Source organism: Coloeus monedula (assembly GCF_965178545.1).
Source record: "Coloeus monedula genome assembly, chromosome: 23".
NCBI lineage: Eukaryota > Metazoa > Chordata > Aves > Passeriformes > Corvidae > Coloeus > Coloeus monedula.
Window position 1 is genome coordinate 6,414,112 of NC_138803.1, and position 25,032 is coordinate 6,439,143.

Consider the following 25,032-nt stretch of genomic DNA (forward strand, 5'->3'; position numbering starts at 1 on the left):
AGAGATCCCAAAAGCTCTTCTGATCACTTACAAAGCTCGCTGGTGCTTTCTCGGGCACTTTTGAACATCTTTCCAACTGTTTTCCAAGCACTGACCTTTGGCTGTACACAGAAATAAATAGGCGCACACAGAACAACAGTCTGTATGGAAAATAAAAATGTTGACATTAATAAATCATTAAAGGATTTTGATGCCCAACAGCAAGCACAGACCTTTCATCCCTTATTTCTAGCTCTGCATCTGGCAACTAATCTTGTGAAAACAAGAAGAAATTATTTATATTCTTTTAGCATGCCATAAATCAAGTGTTGCTGTAAGGACTGAACTAATATTTTGAGAAGTGAAGATGGGGTTTGGTGTGGTTTGCTACATGCACTGAGTCTTTGGCTGGTGGGATATCAAAAGGGTAAGATGAAATCTAGAGAGAGGAGTCTGAAATGTAGGCAGCAGAAGGAAATAATTTAGCAGAGCAGTGCCCAGTTTGGCTCTGTAGAGTGAGAGTTATGGGCTGCAGTTATTGTGCTTTCTGTGTGGTGCTTGGCTTTTAAATGCAGATACTGGGAATCCATCACAACGTTATTTGTTTGCTTGTTTCCCTCTCCCTGCATGTGAGAACACATCGATAGAGTTTAACTGCAAAAACACATCCATCCGCCCTCTGCACTTCCTGCACATCCATCCACCCTCTGCACCCCCTTTATTAAGCTACGGCCTAGCAAGGAAAAATAATTTTAAAAAGCCGTATACGGCCACTTGTGTTTTAAAGAAACAGCAAACCCAGGAGCTACAAACCTTAACCTGATTTACATCCCTGGCACAGCAGCGCTCCCCGTTACAGCCACCTGGAAAGCGAGTTTATAAACCCACTGCCAGACCTTCCACTGCAGCTGAGAGGGCCACGAGGGCTCCTATAAACAATATTTTATCGATCAGAATAGGCAGAAACTCCTGTTATTTACACCAGACTTTTTCACAGCGTTTATTGATGTTCCTCAGGCTCAGAGGAGATGGAGAGAGAGACCTGGAAAATGGAACACACGGAGCTGCTGTGGTGCTGCTCCTGGCAAACAGTGCTGGGGGAAACAGCCCTGAAGGACCCCGAGCTCCCAACCCCTTCTCTGTGGAGCTCCTGCCCAGGGGCAAATGTAGAACTGGCTGGTGGAAATCGAATTCTTCAGGCAAGCACAAAATCCCACCCCTAACTGAACAGCCCCGTGGGTTAGAATTAACCTTTGTAATGTCAGTATCAGCACCAGGAATGCCAGAGACCCCTGGGCAGAGCAGGGCATGTGCCCATGGCAGTGAGAGAAAATGGCAAATTCCCTTTCTGCTGCTACAGATTCAGATTCACAAAAACTCCATCACCGTCCCCTGGACAGTGAGGGAAACTCTGCCAGCAGCAGGGAGAAAAGCCTCGTCCCACGGAACAGGGTCACGGGACACAGTGAACCCTCCAACATTTGCATTGACTCTGTCACCAAACCCTCAGAGCTGTAAGAGCCACCAGCTCCTCACCCCTTCCACGGCCCCACAGCCTGGCATGGTGGCACAGCGTGCACCAACCCAGCAGCACGTGGCACTGCAGCCATGAAGGTTTGTTTCATGATTTTTAATTAATTTTAATTGCTTACAATTTTTGGGGGGAGCGGTAGCGTAACCTGGCTGGATCTCAGCCCCTCAGATGGCTCTGGGACCTCTGCCAAGTTCCTCATTACAGAGCAGATCCCCCAACGCCATTTGATAATGAAATGGGTTTTTAAAGGAAGAGACAGAGGCAGAATCAAACACCTCCAGCAGAACCCCGGGGAGCTGGGAGAGGATTAGGATTTGACGTGGAGCTAAAATGAGAGTTTGGGGGTTGGATGAATAACATTACCCGTGCTCAGTGTCCTGCTTTCCAAACTCAGGGGTTATGGCCCTGTCAGGGCTCTGGCCCTGCCCAGATTCCTGCAGGCTCCTTCCACAGGGACAGGGGAAGGTTCCCACCTCGTGCAGCCAGGGAGGAGCAGCTCTGGGACCCCACAGGGACACAGGGATGGCATTTCCATCGGGCCCATCCTGCCTCATCCCAGAGCATCCCCTGCTGATCCCCCCAAACTGGGGTCCTGCCTCCACCAACCCTGGCCAGCAGAGCTCTGCCATCCTCCAAGGGGTTTTTCCAAGGATCTCGCACTCTTCATTCAGGCTGGTCCAGCCTCTCTGCCAGCTCCCCACAGCCCCAGGGTTATTTGTTCCTTTACTACAGACTTCACTCCTTGGGCTTTCTCTGATCTCATCCTCACACCTTCCTTTCAGCTTTCCAACAATTATTTATTTATTCATTGGAACCTTTTCCACTTGTACCTTGATCAGCATCCAAAATCTCCTTCTGCACCAAGAGGCACTTGCTGCATCCCACTCCCCATGGAATTCTGCAGCACAGCCAGGGTGCAGATGTGCAGATGGTGGAGGGCACTGGTAGCACTCGAGTTTGCATTTGTTCCCTTTGTTTTTATTGCCACCCTTTTCCCTGGTCCCTGGGTCCAAACTCCCTCCCTGTGGCTCTGATCTCCTGGCCAGCAGCCCTGGGCGAGCTTCAAAGGATCCAAGGTTTGGGCAGAGCACAGAAAGGAATCTGTCACTTTTGGATGCTCTGCTAAGGCTTCTCTGAACCTCCGCCCAGGCTCCAAATCTGGGCCCCAAGTCCCCCAAGAGCACATTTCCACTGGAGCTGGCTGGATGTCCACGCTCAGAGCTGGAAACTCCTTTAAAATGATAAATCCCTCTGTGGCCTTGCACCTCTTCTGTGGGCAAGAGAGAAGCGAAGAGAAAGGTTTTGTCAGGGCATAAAAATGTGGGAAATGAGCAAAGCACTGCATGCATTCATCCCAGCCCTGCCTGCAGCAGGGACACTGCTGCCATTCCTGCAGCAGGGACATTGCTGTCACCTCCTGCAGCAGGGACATTGCTGCCATTCCTGCAGCAGGGACATTGCTGCCATTCCTGCAGCAGGGACACTGCTGTCACCTCCTGCAGCAGGGACATTGCTGCCATTCCTGCAGCAGGGACACTGCTGCCATTCCTGCAGCAGGGACACTGCTGTCACCTCCTGCAGCAGAGACATTGCTGCCATTCCTGCAGCAGGGACACTGCTGCCATTCCTGCAGCAGGGACATTGCTGCCATTCCTGCAGCAGGGACACTGCTGTTACCACGGCCATCACTGCCCTGAAGGGTCCTGTCTCCCACAGGCTCCTGGTGACACAGATCAAACCCCTCCTCACCAGCACAGATCAAGCTCGGGAGGATGCCAGGAGTCTCCAGCGCTGATTTGGCCCCCCCTGCATTGAAGCTGAGGTGGGCTGGAGGCTCTGTGAAGAGCCCAGGGCAGGGCCAGGGAGAGGCAGCAGAGCCACCACTGCAGGGGCTGGGGGAAAGTGGCAGGGACAGCAGGACTGGGAGCGTCCCTAGCTCGCAGCCACTGCAGGGCCGTGCGTAATTCACAGCCATGGACTGTCCACGTCTTTGCCATCAAAGTTTAAACAGACTGGCTGTTGCTATTGACCATTAAAAGGTGATTTCCCCCCGTGCCACAAGGACTCTTGACATTCCCAGATCCTTGGGAAAGGAGCAGGGGATGTCCTGTCACCCTCAGAGCCTCACGGCCCCTGGGCACACACGTGGGGAGACACCCAGGGCTCTGAGCTGGACACGAGATACCAAACAGGATACAGCAAAACAAATCTGCTTTTGTAACTATCAACCGTGTCATTAACACTCTGTTAAAAATCCCCAGTCTGATTTGATGCATTTAGAGCCAATGATTTATCACCAACGAGGGGAGGAAGGATTTCCTCCTGCCACAGGGAGCGTGGTGGGGTTTGGACGGGGCTGAATTATTTAATTATTGTGACCCTGCTGAAGCTTTTCCTGTGTAAGCACCGAGCAAAGGTGCAGAACAGCCCTGGGGAGAGATCTGGAGGCCTCTGCCTGCTCAGGACTTCATTTCGGCACCATTTGGAGCCTGGAGCCCTGGAAAGGTGATGCTTTGAGCTGTCACAGGGAGCAGCAGTTAATGCTCAGATAGGGAGGCTGATTTTTCTTCTCTCTGCAGCCTGTAAGAAAATTAAATTCATGCCCAATGGGCCTAAACATTCTTGGTAGCACTGAAGTGCAAAATTGAGCTAATACCTTTCTGATGTTTAAACAAGTACTCATGATATTTTTATGCCCGTCAAGAAGCAGCTCTAAAGCTTTTGGAGCTGCCATCGCAGACCAAAAGGGAGGCGAGAAATAAAGGGAAGGGGAAAATCTATTTATGGGTCATGGGGAGTTCTCTGGATAACACAGACAGGATGAAATGCCAGCACGGCTCTCAAAGCTTCCTCCTCTGCTGCAGAATCCCCCTGTGGGACACGTAATTCTGGGAGGTGCTGGGTCTGCTGGGGATTCTCTTTTCCCTACTGAAGCAAATCATCCCTCTGTGGAAACGCAACAATTTCCTGCAGTTCTGACCCAATATTGCGCTAGATCTTCATCGTCAGGGAGGAATTGCTCCCTGGGAGGGAGCCCCGGCACAGGCTGGGACACTCCTGGGAGTGTCCAAGGCCGGGCTGAATTAACCAATGAGCAAACAATGACCATTAAAAAAGTGGCCACAATCCAGGGAGGAAGGAAGGTTTGAAAGGTTTTAGCTCCATCCTACCTGTGCCTGTTGGAGCACATATGGGCAAAGGGAGGGATTGCTGCCCTCCCTGACGCTTGCAGGGAGTGAATCAGGAGCAGATGGGAGCTGGGCACTGCCGACTCCAGCAGATAAAAGACAATTACAAGCAGAACATGGAGCTGCTGATCGCAGGCAGCTTCCACTTGGGATGTTCAGTTCAGCTACTGGGATAAAAAAATTTAAAAAAGAGGGTTGGAACCTGCCCTCCTGGCAGCAGCCGTCTCGTGCTGCAGACCTGCTGATTCAGGCATCGTGCAGCTCCTTGCAGACGTGGGGAGAAATGTTTGAAGGCTCAATTTGAGCCGTTTGTTTCTCATTTTTGAGCTCTCATTAAAATAATCTGTCCTGATTGTCTGTGGGAGCTATTTTTTGCTCCTCTAAACGGTTGCAAAAGACAGCAGAGATTAGAAAAAGAATCAACCCTGGTGAGGCTGTGACTCATCAAATCCAGGCTCCTGCTCTGTGTTGGCTGCCAGGGCAGCAGCAGCCCCTGGAATGCGGCAGGGACAGGGGGAAAAACCCGGTCCTGCCCTGTCTGAGCAAGAGGTGTGAGGAATTTTACCTTCATTAATCCATACACAAGGGATATGGACAACCCTGATCCCTGCCTGCAAGAGGATGCTCTCTGGAATCCAGAGGTTTTCTCCCCACTCCAGGGCCTGTCCTGCCACGCCACCAGCTCGGGATGAAAAGGCCCTGCCTTCCCATGCCACGATTTTATTCCTACACTCAGAGCCCCAGGCTGGAGAGGCGAGTGCTGGCAGCCAAACCAATCCAGGGAAAAGGTGTTTGGAAGGAATTTTTAGGACCCAAGCAGTTCTTTTCTATTCAAGCCACATGCAACCTCAAAACCACCAGGAATTATGAGGAACAGTCACTTCTTTCCTCCATTCCTCCCCTGGGGCTGTCCCATCCCCACCATCTCTGGGTATCCTGGTGTTCCTACAAGAATAATTTAAATTCCTTTGGATTATCATCCCCTCTGGCCTGGACACTTGGAGCTCCTGGCTCAAACCCAGCCTGACCTGAACTCTGCTGAGCATCCCCCCGGGCACAGGCGCTGCCAAGGGATGCAAGGCTCTGTCATTCCGGAGGAACAGGAGCTCAGGAATTCCTGCACACCTGGGGACCAAGTCTGACCCTGCCTGTGGATGCTGAACTCTGAGCTCTCCCCGGAGAATTCCTTCAGGAAAACCCCAGGGGAGACTGGGATGTCCTGGATGCACCTCTGGGGTTCCCAAGTGGTCACCCCAAACTGGGTAATTTGGGTGACAAATGTCCAGTGACCTCTCCCATTAATTCTTACGCAGGGGCAGCACCTTTCACTCCTTCAGCACAAAGGACTTCCAACTCTCACTCTATTTCTCCCTTTCTCCATAAACTCACAGAAAATGCCTTTTGTCTTAGTGCCAGGCTACAGAGGGGCTGTTTGTTCTCTGGCCATTTAAACGTCCCTATCACTGACATTTTTAAAGCTATGAGAAAGGATTTTAATTGGCTGAAATGCTGATTGCCATAACAACTGGCTAATGAACCATCTGTTAGCATATGTAATATTTATTTATACATTGCAGAAATGCAGCTCAAGATCTGGACAGGCTCTGTTGCAGGGGCAGGGGCAGCTCAGTCCCGGTGCAGATGGGCAGGGGGGCACAGGGGGAGGGTTTTGGGCTGCAGAGTCCCCAGGGACCCCCTGGCTCAGCCCTGCACTGCCAGCAGAGCTGTGACCTTATCCCCATCCAGCCCTGCCGTGAGCTCAGCAGCTCGTGATGGGCAGCCTGGGGGTGGAGGAGGCTCCCCAGCAGCACAGGGCACCCCGCCCCTTTCCATCGGGAAAGGCCGTGCTAGGAAATCCGGGAAAAGATGGATGTGGGACCAGCATTTAGAATCATTAAGGGTGGAAAAGGCCTCCAAGGTCACTGACCTTTGGCCGAACACCACCACCACTAAACGCGCTAAACCACAAAGGTGCTGCTTTCCTCCTCCCTCCCCTGTCCCGGGGCAGGAGGAGCCAGCCCCGAGCGCTCAGCGGTGTCTGAATTCCCGCTGCAGAGGGAAAAGCGCTGGGATTCCCCCTGGAGCAGCTCCTCACGAGCAGTTTTTAGCAGCAGCCTCTCCCTGGCAGCTCCGGCTCCCGTCTGCCAGCGAACCCCTCCTGGGAGCGGCCCTGGCCGGGTCTGGGGCTGCGCTGACCCCAAAAGCGCCGCGGGTCCCCCCCAGAGGGGCAAGGAGCGCCGGCCCCGCTCTGCGAGCCCCCAGCCCCGCTGCCCTCCGGAGGGAGGATGCCGCCCGCTGCAACGGGAGGTGTATTTTTAGCCTGTTGATGAAGAGAGGAGAAGAAGGGAGCGGAGAAAGCCCCGCTCCGCAGAAGTCACATGCATATGCAAAAGGCTCCTAATTGCCCCTCTTTAGAAACCAATCATTGGGGATTTCACAAGCCACATTATAGAACCTGACATGCTTATTTTTCCTTTTATTATGTTTGTAAGCAGTGATCCTATTGAAAAGAAAATCAAACCCTATTTTTACCAGTCACAGCCATCTCCCTTTCTCTTTCTGCCGGCTTTATTTTATTTTATTTTATTTTCTTTCCATCGGTTGAATAGAGCAGCATTTTCATGTGTATTAATTGCCCTGTAAAATGCCCTCAAAGTCATTAGAATTCCCCATTCAAAACTATTATCTGTGCCATTATGCCTTTGCATTATATTTATTTAAATGTGGCTCTTCTGAATTAGCTTATTTTTAACAGCTAGCCATGCCTGAAATATTGTTCCAGGCCAAGCTGTTCTCAAATCTCTATTTTTTTTTTTTTTTTAATGATAACTTCATAGAAACTCTTAATGCTTTATCCCAAGTGGAATCACAGTTTTAGGTGTTTAACCCCCTTTCCTTTTTCTCTGTTTTCGATTGGAAGTTGTCTTGCAGAATTTTTCCGAGGGACCCACAAGACTTTCTCATCCCAGAGCCGCAGGATTTACAGCTGTGGTTCATGGCTCTCACATGGAGTTAAATGCAGCGATTGCAGGGTTCATTAAGAGAAAAACGCACCGCAATTCCCTCAATGCAAGGCCAGGTTGTTCCATTTCCTCAAAATATCCACGCGTGGATTTCCCACCCATCCCAACAGGTGATTTTGGCAGCACTGGGGGAGTATGACGGGAGCTGCTGGATTTTTGGAGGCTCTGACTGGTGAAGAATTGAAGGCAGCACTCCCTACCCGCAGGAGCAGCCCTGTGGAAGTGTTTCCTGCTTGCAAGGGAAGGTCTGGAGGGGGAATTTGTTCTCCTGACCCATCTCCCTCCCTCTGAGCAGCGTCATCCCAGCCCTGTCCGTGCCTTTCCGTCTCAGATCCTCGCGTGGGGCTCGGACAGCTCCGGGCTGAGCTCCGGGCCCCGGCACGGGAAAGGGCCCCGATAAAAGCGAGGTGCTGGACCCTGGAACGGCGCCTTCATCCCTTCCCTGCTCCATCAGGGCTATCCCTGGGGAGGGGCAGCGCCTGGCACCATTTTCATATTTTAATGAGAGCGGCCGCTCTGCGTCTGCCTTCATTAAGCGCGCCGCAATTAGCGGGCTCGTGGCTGCGGCAGCCGCTCCCCGGCCCGGCCAGGCGGTGCCGGGCCCTTTGTGCTGCCGGGTTCGCATTCACGGGGATCCTCCGCCGGGCCCGGGCCCGGCCCGATGCCCCTGGGCTGTCCCCGGCTGCCAGGCTGTGCCACCGCCTCTCGCTGTCCAGCCGGGGACCGTCCCTGCTCCCCCCAGGATAACAGCAGCTCCTGCCCCGGGATGCGCCGGGAATGTTCGTGCACCCGAGGTCCTGCCGCAGGAACGGCCCTGCTGCTCTCCTTGCTGGGGTTTGTGCTTTGGGGTCACGGTTTTTGCACCCTAAGGTCCTTGGCAGTGTCAGGAGACAGCCAGGGATGTGTGGAACAGTTTGGAAGCGTTCCCTCCCTCCGGGCTGCAGGAAACCCTCGCTCTGTGCACAGGCAGGGAACACTCCCCGGCCTCAGCAGCTGAATTTATCTCGCTAAAAACGAGGCTCAGTCCAATCCACACGAGGCCTTGGTTGGGATTTGGGATATGGCACCTCCCCCAGCCCAGCTCTAAGTCCATAAAAACCCCAGGGCAGCTGGAAGAAAACCCTCCCAAGACCTGGCACACGAGGAACTCGGCAGTTTCCCCTCTTGTCCTCCCTCCTGGGCACGGATCTTGGGGCAGAGGGGCTTTTCCTGCAGGGAGCTGTGGGGGGCAGAGCCCCAAGCCTGGGCAGGACCCCCCTTCCCCTGCAGCCCCATCTCTGACCACCAGCACAGCCCATTGTTATTCTTTATAACCATCCTTTCCACAGAGCATCAGCAAAATCTCTCCATTTTAATCCCATCCCTCATAAAATTCTTTTGAATATTTAAGAGCGAGAGCAGCGCTCAGATCCTATCTGCTGTTATATCCTCCTTCATTTCCTCTTACAGGGCTCAGATAACAGTGACCCACATGTGCCAATAGAAGTCTATAAAAAGATGGACAGATACTTCTGACACTGCCAGGATCTCCTGCTTTGCCATCCAGCCAGAATTCCCTGCATTTTTTCCCCTTTATTACACCAGGATTGCCTTTCTACACCACGAAATGCCTTCATTGTCGGGGCAGAACAGCAGCACGTGGGGTTTAACCCTCGGGAGAGCGACAACTCCTGGCTTGGGTGCACCCAGGAGTGATCCAGGTCAAGTTTCCAGCTGCCACGGAAGGATCTAAGCCCATCCCTGGGGGAGATCAGCCCTGATCCACACCCACCAGGGTTGCCACCGCCACAAAATGCCGAGGTTTTTGCCACTAGATGGAGTTTAGACAGCCTGGAGCCGAGTCCCCCTTTCCCAGCTCCCACAGCACGGGGTGTCGGGGTTTGGGGTCTGGACTGTGGGACACGGGGAGGGACGGGTGGCAGCCGCCGGGAAACTCAGGGTTTGGTGTCTGCTTGGGCACAGCTGAAAAGCCACACAATAAATGCCACCCCCAGCTGGGCGCTGGGCCCTGCTCCAAAGGCCAGACGTGGCATCCTCGGCTCAGGCACAGGGACACGGACACGGGAGAGAGGATCTGCCACTGCCCTGGGGCTGGTGCAGGAGCAGGGACAGGCCCAGAGGTGCCCCCAAACCTGCCCCTGCTCCAGCCTGCTCTGCTGGGCCACCCCGAGCCAGCAGCTGCCTCAGGAGTTATAGAAAAGAATAAATATCAATCACATTGGGCAGAATATTGATCTGCAGATTTCACTGACATTTACAAATAAATGATGTATTGCAGTTTTTATTTTGCTGGCTGGGCTGACCCTAGTGGCCTTTACATAATTTACTTTTGATTAAAGAAGTGCTTTGACGCAGAGAACCAAAAAAATGAATCGATACAATTACGAGATCAGCTTTAAAACAATGTGCTATGGCAGGGGGAAAAGGCAGGTCCTTTGAAGATGCTCACATGGAACTGTGATGTCTGAAGACATTTCAGAGATCAACAGACTTCCTCCTTGCTGAGAGCTGGAGTGGGCTGGGGCCACGTCAGGACTTGCAGATTGATTTAATTGAAGGCCAGGCTCTGGCAGCAGGGTCAGGAATGGTCCCTTCAGCCAGGTCTGGGGCAGCGTTTGATATTCACTCACCAGCACCAGAATGCAAAGGAGGAGCAGCTCCGCTGCTCCGGTCCCCCAGTATTTCAATATTCAGCAGGGTTTGTGATGCACACAATGCCCACTGCAGCTACTGGGAAACCAACTTAGTTAGAAAATCAGGGGCTTGCATGAGCTAATGTGGTGCCATATGTTCATTAAAACACCACAATGTGCAAAATAATGGTGACAGTAGGTTAAAGTCATATTCTGGTGAACAATATCCAAAAATACGATTTTTTGGCAACTGAACTGCGAGCATTATACATAATTAATGAGTGTTCTTGCACTTTCTATGCCCTTGCATAAAGGGAATAACCACAACCTGTTTGCATTTGTGAGGCATGAAAAAACCCCCACATTCACTTTTTTCACTCCTCTCCCTGCTCAGCAGTGCCACACGACTGCAACTCATTTTGCCTTCTAAGAAAAACAGGGAGAGAAATGTGGATTTTTGGAGCTACAAGTCCCTGAGATGGCGCCGGGCTGATCGTGGATATTCGGGAATTCGTGTGCGCTGCCTGCCCTATTTTCCCTCCCCTGTGCTCTGAGAGCTGCAATAAAGCTGGGAAAGGGAAGGGAAAAAAGGGACAAAAAGATGTAAGTGCAGGTGACACCGTGGCTGTGCCACCCTTACCGAGAGAGGCAGGCGCTGCCGGCAGCTCCTCCTGCCCTTCTTGCATTGTTTAGTGAATTCCAGACCGGGAGAGGGAAAAACCATCGGGGTGTGGATGCCTGGCTGGGAACCGAGGCTGCTGCAGAGCAAAGGTTCTCGGGGAATTGCTTTTGCCATCAGTGGGCACAAGATGGAGTCTTGGAAAGTGGGAAATTGTGGGAATTCCCATCCCTGGGGTGCCCCTCTGCACAGTCCCGTCCTGCTCCCCGTGCCGGGAAAGCCCCGGGCATTGGGAGAGAGGATCGGGCTCGGTGCTGTTTGCCACGAATGGCTCTGCATCCCCCCAGCCCCACACTCATCATCCCCTGATTTCTGCCGTCCCAGGAACGGGCGTTCTGCAAACCCCGCACGGACGGGGAGGAAAGGTGAGAGCCGTCTGCGTTCCCATCTCCCTCACCACAAGTCACGATTGCGAAAAAAAAAAATCCAAGACAAAACAAAAGTCCCAGCACTACATCCATAAAATCAAATAAATACAAATGCAATGACTGATCTGAAGGAAAACAATCAACTGCGAGCCAGTTTATTCAATCTGCCTAATGTGAGAAGGTTGCAAACATCCCACTGTTTACTCTGACTTTTTTTTTTCCTTTTGGCAGCAATAAAAACAAATAAAGCAGAACCACTTGCTATTCAGTCTGAGGTCTGACTATACCCGAAGAATCAAAGCCAGCAGCAGAGGGATGAAAGATGTTTGGCCCAAACCCTTTTTGCAAGGAGTTCTGCAGTATTCCCTCCTTGTAAACTGCATTTAGGAGGATTTTTCTCTCGCTGTGATGCCCCCAAGATTCGCTCGAAGCCGCTGCAGAACCCGACTCCCCCCGGCTGCCCCCTCCTGTCAGGGACTTTGGAGAAGCAGAAGGTCTCTCCTCAGACCTCAGGACAGCACACAGAGTTTGCAGGATGGATTTGTGGCTCCAAACACCTCCCTGGCATTGTTAAGCCAGAAATTTGCTCAGAAATCCTCACTCCGTGTCCCAGAGGAGGTGAAATACAGTCACTTGTGAGAAAGGAACAACAATAAAAGGAGAATGAACGCTCCCTAAGTGCTTCCTACAACAAAAAAAATTTGGTATGCAGCCTGTGTACCCACGCAATTATGGAGCTTTCTAGCTCTGAGCTGTAACAGATGGAATTTTTTCCCCCTGTCTCTCTTTGGAGATGAGGTGAACGGATTCCTCAAGGGAAGAGCAGACAGAGTTGCTGAGTTGGCAAGGCTTGTGCCAAGCAGCTGGTTCCTGATAAAATGATGGGTCTGGGTAGGCACGGCCTGGGAGGGCCTTTCTGTCACCAGCCTTTCCCAGGAAGGAGTGGAACAGCTCATGTGCTCCTTAAAACACAGGGAGTGGGAAAATGATGGAGCAGTGCAAGGAGTTACCAGAAAATGATGCAGATTTGCTGTTTGTTTATTGAAGTGGCGTCTTTCCTTTGGACCTTTCTGTGCTGCAGCTCATAAATTCCACCTGAGCTCTGGATTCCTGGGACAGCCTCAGCACAGAGGGGAAGGAGAACTCGCAGCCTTCACCAGGAAACAGGGAAAAGGAAAAAATTGCTGACAGCACAGCTCTGCTCCTAAACAATCTTGTTCTAGACGGTCTCAAAGCTCTGTTTGAATATTAAAATCAATCTGTACTCACACAACTTTTACTTAAGATAAACACTTATTTTCAACCTCATTTTGAAAGGATGAAACAGAAAATAAGTTGGATGAGGCATGGAGTGAGCTGGGATAGTGGAAGGTGTCCCTGCCCATGGCAGAGGGGGAATGAGATGGGATTTAAGGTTCCTTCCAAGCCAAACCATTCCAGACTTCTGGGAGATAGATGTGAATACCTGAACTTTTCTTGCACACACATCAGCCCCTGCCTGCGAGCTCACAACTGTCACAATTCCATCAGCACCAGGATCTGCACCTGTAAGTCGGGCTCTGGACCAGCACACGCCTGATCAGTGCTCAGCCACCACAGGTACAGCTTGGAACAACCCCAGGGCAGAGCACTGCAAACACTGATGAGAATTCAGCAATGGAACTTTACATCACCACAGTGAAGAAGAGGAAAATTCAGAGGAACCTGTGCAAGCTCCAAATTAAAACCAGTTGGTTCTGGCTCCCAGTTCTTGCCCAGTTGCAGTTATTAACCCACGCTCCCAAAGCACAATATTTACTGCAGCAGCTCGTTTCTGGAGGGACAGAGGGCTCTGCCAGCCCTCCCTGAGGAACTGCTGCCAGTCTGCAATGTCAGGGGCTCTGCCCTCCATTCTTTTCCCAATCATAACACAACAAAGCCGTTTGGGTTTCTGAAATGTCACCGTGCCTGCCCAGAGCCCTGGTGCAGACAAGGTAATTATCCCTCCCTGTCACCCCTGCTCGCTCCAGCTTGGTTAAAATGAAGTGTTTGTACCAAGTCTGTCAAGCAGTGTCCTAGGAAATGCTCCTGAGCTGCAGCTGCTGGGGTGAAACAGGGCAGCTCTGGGGACACCTGGGGAGAGGGGAGGTGGTCACTCGGTCACTTGGCTCCTCCTCAGTCCCTGCTGAGCACTGGGATCTGATATCAACCGTAAGTTAATCAGGCTGCTCTTCTGCTGGAAAACCCCCCGTTTTAAAGGGAGGAGAGCTTATCTTTCATTTTCTATAGATCAGTTCTGCAGCGTGCTGATGTATTTATAGTTTTAATACACACCCATAAATGCCCCCTAAGCAGGGGATATTGCACCTCGCGATTACTGTTATTGCTTTATTGCTCCCGGGAACCATAAATTAACAGCTTCCCCCAGCAATGCTCACAGGGCACAGAATTAGATTACAATGTACATACACAGGAGCCTATTAAGGCATTGCCATTCCATAAAAGTCTTTACAGTTTTTAAGTGTACACCTATAAGTGTTTCAATTAAAGAACTACATGCTCGCCTGGTAATTGCCCTCCCATTTGTGATAGGGCTCCGCAGCAAAAAGAGGAAGAAGCAAGACTAAAAGGTGGAAAATTGGAATATAAAACACCAAATATGAAACCACCATAAAAAGAAAACCACAGGTTTAAATTATGCTTATTAGAGTCGTTTGCATGGTTTAACTCTTGCACTCTGCTGCCAGGAATCTGTTGTTTGCTTCTCACAGAGAAAACTCTTCTCTCCCTGTCCCGAGTTCCCAAGTTTGGCAGGGAATCAGTCACTGGGAAAAAATGGCTTTGCTCTTCTGGGGAGCAGCTGCCACCAGGAATCAGCCTGGAATGACCACTGAGGTCCTTCCAGAGTGGCCGCGACAGAGAAGTCCGGCCCAGGACCGCCGGGGAAGACAGACCTGTCGGAAGGATGACATCTTGTGGTAGGACGGCTCCGAGGAGCAGGGACTAATTAAATCTGCAAATTAAGCTGCGGCCAACGTCCTGCAAGGAGAACGGGGCTTCTTGCAGCCCTCACAGCCGCAGAGGAAAACTTCAATCAGCTCCGCTTCGGACTTGGTGACTTTAAGGTGCCGGGAAGGGATTTCTCCCTTGTGCTTTGGGAATTGCCTCACCTGGCGGGGAGATGTCTTTGAGCCAGAGGCTCAGGTGAGCTCTGCTGCGTTTCTGGGGGCTATAACCTGGAAACTGAGCCTGGGAAATGGCCGGAGCTGCCCTTTGGGTTTCATTTCAGCCAGAACTCTGGGTTTGTGGGTTTTCAGCCCCACTCTTATTATCCAGCATCTCCAAGGGGGGAAGAAGCTGAAACTGAACTTTTAAGGTTCTGGAGAATTAATAAGGAAATTCATCACAGAATCACTCTTGAAAATAGTCTCAGCTCCTTGGCAAACCTCATTTAATGCTGAGTTTGGAAGAAAATGGTGTTATTTTGATATAAGCCTGGCATCAGAACAAAACCTTGACTTCTTCCACCCTGTGGAGATTCCCTGGCACCAGTGGCAGTTCCTGCAGCATTCCCATGTGCAATTCCTCAAGAACCAGAGTGGGATGGAAGGAAGAAGTGGGCACCACTTGATAAGCAGCGGCCATTAATTAGTGCTCCGTTACAATGGAATTCAGCTGGAATAATGTATGGAGGCCACATGAACAGTAAAGGGAAATTCATCATGGTTAATGTTATTACACTGAGTGTCAGAGGCAGCAGCGATGATTTGCCACTTACTGTGGGATGAATGTAATCTAAATGCAATTGTGGTCGGATTGCCTGGAACATCCCCATTAAGGAGAACTGGCAGGAAAACCAGGATTCACTCCTCTTCCATGGCTGCTTTATAGGACCCTGAACTTGCAAGTCCAGCTTGGAAATGATGCCTCTGTTTGCCAAGGCGTGAGCAGGACAGATGTTAAGATCAAATATCGTGAATTTATCCTGCCTTTTGAAGGCTGTAACACTTGGGCACGTTTGGATTGAACAGGGCAAGTTCTGGCATCCTTTTGGGATGACCCTGAAAAAACAAACTCTTGGTGCCTTTTTCTCCTCCCCGTCAGACATTTGTGTCTCATCCTCCTTCCTGCCAATCCTCTTGACCTACAGATGTTGAAACCTTTTCCTGTGCAGGTTCAGGTGCCCATTCAGCAAAATTTCCCTGCATTTTGAGAGCTCTGGTTGGGTTTGGGTCTCACTGATGGCACCCTGGGAGCAGCCCATGGGCCCTGAGAGGCAAAGCAGGAATGCTGCTCCAAAGGAATCATTTGTCCTCTGGAATAAAAGCTTTTCCTTTCAGAAATAACAACTCTGCCAGATTGGTCTTGATACTTCTTCAACAGAAAAAATGCCTCTTTCAGAGTTTATTATTTGTCTGGATGGTTTAAAGCATTCCAGAGCAAAACCCATCCACCAATGTTTTGTCTGCAAGACATCAGCAGATCCACGGCACAGAAAAGGCTTTTCCATGGAATTGTGCAGGACTGATGTTGTTCTTCCCCCAGCCACTTAGCGCTGGCTTTCAGGAAGGACTCTTTGGGAACAGAAGGCTACAGGTTGTTGTAAAATGTCCCTAATTTTCCCTGCTATGTCATACCACAGCTTCCAGGAGCCTGCTGTAACACTATCCCAAAGCAGTGGAAGCTATCATCACACATTCCCTTTTGAAATAAAAAAATATATCTACAGGGATTTATTTTCCTTTAAATATCTATAAATCAGCATTCATTGCAGCACTATAAATTCTAATTCTTTAAAGGAAATAGTATCTAACATTTGCAGCTGACTCCAAACGAGTCCCCCACAGCTGCTCCAGGGCTGCTTTGTCATTGAAATAAAAACTCAGAGGTTTCCATTAGCTTTAGGTCTACGAAAAGAAATACACTTATGTATCTTTTAGAAGATTCTAAATAGTTATTATTTATTTATGCAGCCCTGGAAGCTTGCTAGGCATTTCACAGGCACGCAAGGAGAGCTCAGACTAAACCACAAACAAATAAATCCAGCAGAGAAGAGAAGGAGAAACAAAATTTCTCCTCTCAGTGCTGTCAGCCAGTGACACACTGCCCCACCTCTGCCACTTGTCCCGAAGTTTTGTCCTATTTGCAGCTGCTTTATCTCTTCCAGCACCATTTAGACCAAAGCAGGGCCACCTCAGCACGGGGGGAGGAAAGGGATTTCTGCAGGAAGAGCAAAGGCAAGTTCAGAGGAGGTCAATAATCAGAAAATCAGACTGGTGTGGGTTGGGAGGGACTTAAAGCCCACCCAGTGCCACCCCTGCCCCGGGCAGGGACACGTCCCACTGCCCCAGGCTGCTCCAGCCCGGTCCAGCCTGGCCTGGGCCCTGTCCTTGGTGCTCAGGATGCTCCACCTCTGCCAAAATGCAAATGGAGAATCTTTATCTTTCATTATTTTTCACTCCCTTCCCCATTTAACTGCTCCCGGTCTCTTCCCTGCTGTCTGCAGCCAACAAATGCAAAACAAAACTCTGGACAAAATCCTTTCCTTGTCCTTTGAAGGTGCTAACGAGAACCAGAGTGGCATTTATGGATAATTAAAGGCAACACTGATGAGCCCAGTAGTTGCAACTTCTCTTTTCAATTAAAGAACCCTTTTTAATGCAGGTCATCTTTGGTCAGCAGCTTTAGAGCTGTCACAGTTTCTCCAGGAACACTGTCAGAGGTTGTAAACTTTAATGACCTTTTACTTTCCGGGGCCTTGTTTTTCCCTGGCTGTAATTAAGCAGGGGTGTGTGTGTATCTATACATTCAAGGGATAAAAAGGATTCATATTACAATAAAAATCATCTCCGTGCTCACCACTACAAACTTCCCCAGCCCAGACTCAGCTGTGGCCAACAATCCAAGAGGAGTCATTACTGTAACTAAATTAGACCGTTTGTTTTCTTTCCCTCAAATCGAATTGTGGAGGAGCTGCTTTATTGCAAAACAGACATTAAAATTCCAGCTAGACCTCCGAGAGAAAGTAATTTCTATTTTATCAGCACTGTAAAGCTGTCTTTATGTTCTGAAGCAGGAAATATTGCAGGGATATTTATAGCTCCAGCACCAAAGCCAGTTTGAATAGAAATGTTACTGCGGTCGGCAGAGCTGTCACATTGCTCAGTGGAGCAGGGAATTTTAGTGAATTTGTGAATTACCCTTTCAGTCTTGACAAGTCTTTCAGCGAGCCTGGTGTGTGTCTGGAGCTGCTTTGTGCTTTTGGGATAATGATTAAAGACTTGGATCACTTTAGGAGGAGATTTCCTGGTATCTCACAGATAATCTGTTCCCATCCCTGGGACCCTCCAGGGAACACCGGGGCTCCCAAACTTTGCTGTGCCCCAGCAGCTCAGGCCCGGGCTCCCCTTGCTCCTCCTCATCCAGCAGCTCCTGGACCAGCTGCATTCTCAGCTGCAGGGCCCTGCGCTGCTCCTGCAGCTCCACAAATGCAGATTCCACACTGCTGGCCAATTTTTCCAAAGGATTAACAACTTTTTTCCTTCTGTCGCCTGTGTGGTGCAGGAGGAATTCTGCTCTATTCATCTCTGTCCTCTGCTGTGGGTTTAATGCTGCCATTATCCAGCTGAATAAACTCGGGCATGGAGGGAACAGGACCATTTGTCTTTGCAAACTTTCTGACTTGGTGGCAGAGGCAGGAGAGTGCCTTGGATTTTCCACGCGTCCGTGACCCCCCTGGCCTTTGCAATGAAGCAGGATTGCAAATGGGCTACGCTGGGAGAAAATCTAAAATAAATACTTTGTGTCCCTGATTAAAGCCATCCATCCTCACCCACGTGCTCGTGGAGCGGTGCAGGGAGCCCCAGCAAACACGGTAGAACCCAGCCCAACAGAGGTTCCCAACGTGCTGCAAACAAAATCATCTTTATTTTGCTGGTGAGGCACAGCCAGAGCCCAGGAGCAGCCGGGAAGGTCAGACTGAGCCCCCCAGTGCTGCCTCAGGTGTGGATTTGCCACGTTCCTGAGCGGCTCTTGCCAGCTGAGGAAACCCCTGGAAGGTTTGAGGAGCTGCTGCTCCTGCCTGTCCTGCTTTTAAACCAGGCTGGCAGAACTCAGCCAGATCCAGGTTTGTGCCTCCAAACCTCGCACCTGACTTTGCTGAGGGAACATTGCAACAGCAGAGAGGAGGAAAAACCCTTCAGGACTGTGGGGAATGTGGCTGGAGTCTCAGCAAGTGAAACACATCCCTGACTCCACCAGGGCAGCAGCCCCATCAGTAAATGTTATTGCTGATGGGTTTCCACTTTACTCTGAGCTTGATCTTTTGCCTGATTTGATTTTTGTTTCAACTTGCCATTTCCCTCCTCTTCACCTTTTATTCTCCTGCTCCTTTTTCATCATCGCTCTCTTCCATAAATCTGTGTTTTCCCACCTCTCTTCCCTGTCAGCTTCACTTCAACCCTAAAATTCACCTGCATTTTCCTAATCCCACTACATCTTATTCCCCCCAAAATCACCTGTGAACCATCCTCCCTGTCCTCTTCTCCCAAACGTTTGGGTTGTTTGGGGTTTTTTTACCTCATAATCCTCTTCCTGCGTATCCACCGATGCCACATTTAATTGTTGATCAACATCCAGGCCTTACCCAGCTCTCCCTGAAGCCTCTGAGGATCCCCAGTGCCATTATCAGGTGCTGAACAGGAACAGGTTTGTACCTGGGGGTGACGGGGCCATCCAGGGCTGAGGGTGCTCCAGAAATACGGGGCCAGGCCTGGATCTCTGCACAGCCAGTGCAATCATCCCACTGGGAATAAACACAGGAGCCTCCTGCTCCGTGCCCTCCGCTGGGTGTGCTTCCCAAGGCTGCTGATAATCATCAGCTGTTTGAAAGGAATTAGCCGGCTTTTCATTCTCTGCCTCTTTCTGTCGCCACTTCATGAATTTTCTCTTGTGTTTAGCGGAGCCATTTATAAAATACAGATTCTATTGATTCCCAAGGAGAATGAGCATTACTGGCCTCCAGTGTCCATCCCTGTTCTCAACCCCCACAGGGCACAGGAAAGATTTATCCGCTTTCCTGGGTGTGCTGCTGCCCTGCAGTTGAGTCAACAATCGAGTCACACTAAATTAAACACAGATGTATTTCTTCTCCTGGCCTGCACGAGGATGCTCTGCCAGGCTGCCCCTGGGGAAGGCACATCCCTCCCTTAGGTCAGGAAAAGCCAAATTCATTTGGGCCAGAATGAAATTGGTACAGAGAGAACACCTGAGCAGCTGGAGACCATTTACAGTGAGAGTTCTGTGCTGTTCCAGGGTGTTTGGATGGGATCTTCTGCACCTGAATACATCCAGGAATGCACAGACACACAAATCATGGAACCAGAGAAAGGCTGGGGTTGGGAGGGACCTTAAAGCTCACCGAGTTCCAGCCCCAAAAATCAAATGTACACATCTATGTGTATGATGGGTTGGTACAAACACATCTGGGAGTGTCCCAGGCCAGGCTGGAGCAACGTGGGACAGTGGAAGGTGCCCGTGGCAGGGGTGGAATGGGATGGGATTTCAGGTCCTTCCAACCCAAACCCTTGTGGGATTCCCTGTGAACATCCACACTTCTTCACCCCACTGCCCTGGGTGCCCTTTAGCTCTTCATGAACTCTTCCTCATGAGCAGTGGCCAGGAGCTCTCTGCTTCCCACAGGTTCCATCAAACCCTGCCACAGGAAAAGCTTTGGAGAACGAGAAATGGAAGACGCCACAAAACCTCTCCAGATCAGCTGCTGCAATTATTCCTTGAATAATTTCCCAGCCACTCTTCAGGCCCTGCCTGTTTCCATGAAAGGCTCTTTCAGGCCAACCAGAGGCTCTCCAGCTTTAGGATTTACAGCTGATTGTGGACAGAAGATTTAGGGTTGCACCCTTAGGACATTCATCTGTAGATTGTGGCGAAGATAAAGAAAAATACAAAGGGCATTAAGATTAAAGGAGCTTATCTGCTGCTCATTACTGCTCCATCCATTTCCTGGGAAGCTGTGACAACAGCCAGCCTCGATGGCTCCAACCACACAGCTCCTTGTCCCTGATTCCAGGGTGACATTTACAAACTGCCAGGCACCAGGACGGATGGAGCAGAAAGCGGAGCCTCATCCTTCCTGCATTAATTCAGGGTTCAGTCTCTGCACTGCCAGGGGAAGGGATAACAAAAGGGACAGGAAGGTTCATAAGCTCATAAATATGTGACAAGCAGTCTTGTCTTATTGCTGCTTTTAGCAGCCGGGGGAGCTGCAATTGATGGTGTAATAGACTCCCAAACACACCGAGCCCATCACCAGCTCTCTCATTTTTATCAGACCTAATTTCTATGCTGACAAAAAAAATTATCAGTGAAAGGCAAAAATGGGAGCTGTTTGCTACAGCATTAATTTTAAACATCTGGAATGGGGTATAATGTATGCAGATGTTTTGTAATGGAGACAGGTTACAAGGAAAATCAAATATATTGTGTGTTGCCTCTGCTCGTTAATATAAATTGACATCTGCTGAGTCTGGAGGTGAGTTCTGTGTTCTCCTGCCATCCAGGCTGGAATAATGCTCCATCTGCTGTGCTAATGCAGCTGAACATCACTTGTCCCTTAAGTCATCCTGGATAGGAACAGACCTGGAAATGCTGTTCCAGATAATCCCGGGGTTATATATTGGCCATATCTAAATATCTTTTACAGCACATGAAAAACTGCTGAAAAATATCAGCTCAAGCTGCCGAAGCCAAGCTGGAAAATATCTCATCCCCACACAACCTCCATGTTCAGACACTGAACATAATTTGGGATTTATTTCCAGAGGAGTTATTTAGTAGCAAACAGTTGGAAGTGGCGTTCACAAGTCCAGGAATAAAATTCTGCTCCAACCTGTTAAACTCGCTGGGCCATAAGGGGCATGATGGGCCCAAATGAGGGATTCACACACATGGAGCCATTTCCCATGGATTTCTGACATTTCCAGAGTGGGTTTGTGGTGTTCAGCTGAAAACTGGGCCAGCAACAGCAGGGATAAGGAAATTAAAAATAATCAGATTTGATTAAATTCACTAAAAATGAGAATTAAAAGAGATGAATTTTTCATGTTTGAGGCTTCCTGACCTCAGCCAGTTCATGTCCAAGGTAAGGAATTCCTGGCACCTCTCCAGTTCAGAACTGGTCCAGAACCCTCCAAACACTGGGGAACTCCTATGGAAGGAGCTTCCACCATGGGATCCCATCAGTGTTTCCCTCACAAAACACTCCCTGACTTAGAGGAACCTCTGGAAAGATTTCCAAAGGACAATTCCCATTTGAAATCCGACCATGAACATTGTTTTTGGGAAAGGAACAGGAAAACCAGAGGGGAGCAGGGAAGCACAGCTCTCTGACATCCAGGATTCCCTTTATTTTTGGTTTTTGGAAACCTCCCCAAAGCCACACAAACCCTGTCCACAATCTAAAACATCACCGTGGGTTTTTCTCCTCATTTGCTTTTAAAAATTGTTCTCTGATTGAATCCCCAGGGATCCTGAAGGCAGGGAAATGTGCTCTGCATGCTGAAATCCCTAAATGAGACTGTGGGGAGCACAGGAGCAGCCCCACTCCCAGGGGAGGAATTGGGTCACATGTCAAACATTTCCAAACACAAGGGGGGAAAAAAAATAAGCTCAAGGCAACTCCTGGAAAAAACCTTTGGGGACTCAATGAAAAATTGCCACCAAATGAAAGCATTACAAGAAAACAGATGGAGAGTAAGAGAGGAACATCAAAAAAATCAAATGACATGTTTAAAAGGGCAAAACATCAATACTCCCCAGAGAACTGATAAAATGTGTCATTTGAAAGGATGCTGTAAAGCAAAGAAATCATGAAATGCATCATGACTATGAAAGGGAATGAGAGAAAAAGCCCCAGCACCCGCATTTACCTTTATAGATGGTTTCAGCAGCCAGGAAATTAGATTTGATTTTCCAGGCTGGGTGTATATCTATGTAAATACATAAAGGCAGATGCATTCCTGCTCACAAAAGGGTTGAAGTCATTAGAGAATGTCAGGATGTGACACAGGAATAGTGGCAAGGCTTGTTCAATTACCTTGATAAAAGTTCCAGGAGTGGCTGTTGGTGCTGAGAAATCCCCAAAACTGCATTTCCTGGGTTTGCTTCCCCCTGAGCTGGGAGTGCAGGGGGGGACACTCAGCTGTGTGTCCACAGGCAAATTGAATATGAAAAGCAATTAATTAAAGCACTCTGATCATTAAATCAAATCCTGGTGTTTACCCACAGGATCTGTGTGAAGATGCTCTGACCACATTATCCAGAGTTTAAGAAATGAGACCCGAGACGTTTCAGATATGTGCAAATTTACCTTTTTTCCCTGCTAAAGGGATTAATTCTTTCATTTCTTCTGTGTGCGATACTCTTAAAAGTCAAACTGAATCCTTCACAGGAAAAAATTAGGGCAGCTTAGGAATTAAGCCTGGCCTGTGATGTTCAGTGCTGCTCTGTGTTCATCATCCTAATTTATATCATCAGGACCTGCAGCTACTTCATTAATCAGTTGCAACAGGTGCTAAGCAGCAGAAATGAACTATAAAATCATTTTTAATGTGGCTATTCCCCACTCCAGATGGGAGGAGATGTTCAGAGGAGCAGAATTTGACTCAACAAGCAAATCCCTCCCATTTCAGGTGGCTACAGGGACAGTGACAGCCTGGAGAGGAGGTGGCACAGAACTTGAGGGTAGGAAAGGTTCTTGCCCAGAGCAGCTGTGGCTGCCCCTGGATCCCTGGGAGTGTCCAAGGCCAGGTTGGAGCAGCCTGGGACAGTGGAAGGTGTCCCTGCCCATGGCACTGGAAGAGCTTTAAGGTCCCTTCCAACCCAAACCATTCCCTGCTTCCAGGACAGAGATATTCAAAGCCTTTGAACTGCACGGACAAAGCTGCCTGGAGTTGCTCTGCACAGAGCAGGGAGGGGAAGAGCAGAGTGATGCCTCATTTATTTCTGGTTTTTTCCTTTAATCACAGAAGATGCAGAGTTTGCATGGAAATCAGCTGCTCCCCTCGTTTGCAGTCCCTGCACAGAGCCAGGAATCACGGAACCGGCTCAGCCCCCCAGGCCAGGCTGGGCCGTGCAGCTTTACAGAGACTTTGCATTAACCCCACGTTTGGATGCTCAGCTCATGCCTGGATTAAGGGGCTGGGATATCTGGCAAACAGGAAAGTTTAGGAGGACTGCAAACAAATCAGCCCGAGGTATTGAGTGTTCGAGGAAAACCAGCTGGGTTTGCTGACAATGCACCCGAGCAGCAAACAAAGGGGAACAGCAAGAGCAGATGAAGGACTCGGAGTTCACATCCAAGGCACGGAAAATGGCAATGGGAAAGGACTGGAATCTGCATCCTCTTGGAAAAAAACAAATAATAATCAGGAGCAGTGGATTCTGAGGCCAAACACGGGGGATGAGTTGCAGTAATAAGAGCCACTTTTCTCACTTCAGAACTGTTCAATGAGCTGCCTCTCCTCAGTTTTCTTTTTTTTTTTTTTTTTTTGGGTTCTATTTGTTTTCAAAGAAAGTAGATGGAAATGTGGATATAATTTTGGAATAATTGCCTGTAATCCATTGGTCACAGAAGAATGAATCACAGCACTTTCTCTTTGAAACTTCCTAAGTGGGTTCCCAGCTGGCAGGGCCAGGAGCTGACGGAGCAGCACAGGATTCATGAGGGGATGAGCTCCCACAGCTCCTCTCTGCCTGGACAGAGCAGGATCTAGCACAGAGGGAACTGGAGAGCATCTGAGAATGCCCCAGAGCCGTGGGACAGAGCCTGGAGGGGTTGGGCTAATGGGAAGGTTTAGTTCTGCTCAGAGCAGCTGCTTTTGCCAACTCCATGGACCCCACACCAGCCATGAATCTGTTTCAGACACGAGAACCAGCTCCAGGCAGAGCTCCCTGCAAGGTTTGGTTCTCCCTACACCAGGAGAAGGCAGTTTTATAAAAATAAAGCATTATCCTACAGTAAAATCTCAGCTAACTCCTAATATTTCAATTGTGTCCCCACCTCGATCCCAGCTTTATGTTCCGAGAAGGACTCTTGCTGCAGAGACCCAGTGATCCTGCTTTTCCCTTGCCTGGCTGGGATTCCTCCCAGTGAGTCTTTGATGCCAGTTCAGCACAGGAAGCAGAGGGAAGAGTCTCCCTGGACAGCTCTGGATCCCTGACGTGCCGTGCAGCCACGGCTGCTCTGTCAGGAGCCCCACCTCCTGCAAGGCTTGGAAGCAGAAAAGGAGCAGCTCTCCCCCTCTGATTGAAAATTACAGAAAGCAGGGCTCTGTTGGGGCACTGCTGCCTGGATCTCTCCAGCAGCTCCGGGCGCACCTCCACGTTCCACGAGAGGTGAGATGTAAAACTAATTTTAAAACCAACTATTAGCATGGAAGTGTTTCACTTCAGCTCTGTGGGAAGGCTGCTCCTTGCATCCCTCAGAGCTGAACGTCCCAGCCATAACTCCAAGGGTGCTTTAGAGGGGGATTTACACACCTGGACCACAGGTCCAACGTTAATGTGCACTTATCCATCATTTATTGACTCAGATCAGCAATCACTGCCCAACTGCTGCTCCTCTGGTCACT